This window comes from Nothoprocta perdicaria, unplaced genomic scaffold, assembly GCF_003342845.1.
Source record: "Nothoprocta perdicaria isolate Ctin4 unplaced genomic scaffold, notPer1 scaffold_653, whole genome shotgun sequence".
In the NCBI taxonomy this organism is placed as follows: Eukaryota; Metazoa; Chordata; class Aves; order Tinamiformes; family Tinamidae; genus Nothoprocta; species Nothoprocta perdicaria.
In genome coordinates, this window is record NW_020455925.1 from 13,887 (window position 1) to 15,860 (window position 1,974).

The 1,974-nt window shown below is 62.3% G+C and overlaps 1 long non-coding RNA gene across 1 annotated transcript; it reads right to left on the bottom strand.

Moving 5' to 3' along the window:
* Positions 1 to 782: 782 nt before the first annotated feature.
* Positions 783 to 1,492, bottom strand: LOC112956617. The gene is made up of 4 exons (XR_003251077.1): positions 1,457 to 1,492; positions 1,193 to 1,295; positions 999 to 1,064; positions 783 to 797 (listed from the first exon to the last, which is right to left on the bottom strand). It is a non-coding gene; the product is annotated as an uncharacterized LOC112956617 (long non-coding RNA).
* Between the last annotated feature and the right edge of the window lie 482 nt (positions 1,493 to 1,974).

Consider the following 1,974-nt stretch of genomic DNA (forward strand, 5'->3'; position numbering starts at 1 on the left):
GCGTGGGGGACAGCAGATGTGTGGCTAAGTCTCCACCAGCCTTTTGATGGGGACACTCTGCAGCACCTCCCTCCTGGGCTGGACTGCTCGTGGCAGCATTGTGTCCTGGGCACAGCAACAGGGCAGTGTGGCTGCAGGGCTCTTGCCAGGGCGATGCCTGCTCTACCTGTCATCCGCAAGCGAGCGGGGCAAGGAAGAGCAAAGCTGTGCTAGACTCTCCTGGTTTTACAAGCCACATATTTTGCTGCAGCAATGCCTCTGTCTCCCCAAAACACAAAGGAGAAAGAGGAAATGGCACCAAGGAACCGTGTGACCAGTAGTTCTGCCTTGCGCCTGGCAGCTGTGCCAGGCCAGGAATGTATCAGAGCAGGGCTGCAGGGCAGGAGAATTGCTCATCTGTTGCCGTGTGCTGCTACTGACGCAGATTGTAGATGCCTTTGCTTTGGCATCCTTCACTAGTGCCCCCCTCATCCTTCCAGGGCTCCCCATGACCCTGGGGGCCCAAGGCACTTAGCAGCGGCCCACGAAGCCCGTTGCCTCCACACCCTCTGCTCCCAGTCTCTCTGCTCTCCACTGTCCCCACGCATGGCCCCAAGCATGGCCCACATGGTGGGGTAGGCCGTTCCACGGCCGTTGCCACACGCGCCTGCAGCCCCGCAAGGACGGACACTGCCTCCCCACACAGACATTGCTTTACTGCCCTCCTGCTCTAAGCTGCTGGTCTCCCCCGATGCAGAGCTCTGCAGTTATCACCCGTCGAGCACGGGGCTCCTCAACGTGCTCTCCCCTTCACTGAGCTGCAAAGACACCGACATCGTGAGGAGGCCACATGGGCGCAATGCCCCTGATGCCCCGCACTGCTCGCCTGAGCTTTCTTCCCTGATGCACCCGTGGGGCTAAAGGAATCCCCATCCCCAAGGCTCCTGGCTTTTGGCACCCATGGAACCTCTGGAYGCCTCTCTAGTCTGCCAGGTGACAGCTCAGCTGCAGGTACCTACCTCCCAACAGCAAGGCCAGGTCCCGCTGCTGTAGACACGCGGCTGGTGCTGTGTCCCGGAGCAGGCCTGGAACAAGGACATGGCCATGAGGGCACAGGCATGGCCACAGCCCCAACCTGCCCCAGGAATCCAACCTGGGATCCAAGCCAAGGACTTGGCCAGGAGCAGCACCTCAGCCCCATGCTGCGGCTCACCCAAGACGTGGACGGCTGCTGGCTGCGGCGCCTGGGAGCTCCCCATGCAGCAGCTCCAAGATGTGCTCAGGAGCCTCTCCAACAGCACGGGGCAGTCTTGCGCCTGTCACAACAGCAGGAGCTCATTCCCATCTCCAACACTCCGCTTTCCTCCCCTCTGCCCAATCCACCCATCCATGGCCAGGAACACCKCGACCTCATGGTGTGGGGGACACGGGGTGGGTGGCCACACAGTGGCACAGCCCCAGGGCGCAGCTCACTCACCAGGTGTCTGCAGATCTCGGCTTGCATCTCCTCTGTGCTGAGCCCAATGCTCATGCGGATGCGTCTCCGCAGTCTCCTCGAGCCTAGGAATGGGGCGCACAGGTGCAGGGAGAGCTTGCACACCTGCAAAAGAGCACCGGGAGCACCGGGCCATGTCATGGGGACGCTCTGCACCCAACCGGGCACTGAGGCAGGAACCTTGCTGGTGGGGCAACATCACCCGGGGCCTGTGCAGACTCCGGCAGCCTCGCCTGGAAGGGAGTGAGCGCCGCCACGGCTCAGGCAGCATCATGGGGCTTCCTGTGGGATGCCTGGGGGTTCTTACCTTGCACACAGCTGGGGACGGGTCCCGAAGGTGCAGCACCAGGCTGGGAAAGGCCTCCTCTGCCTCTCTGCTGAAAAGCGACCTCCTCCCGGAGGCACAGGAGGCCAGGGCGCCATAGAGGCTGAAGGCCAAGCGGCGCAGCTCCTCTTCCTCCTGTGGCGACAAAGGTCATTGGGCAGACTGCTAGCACAAA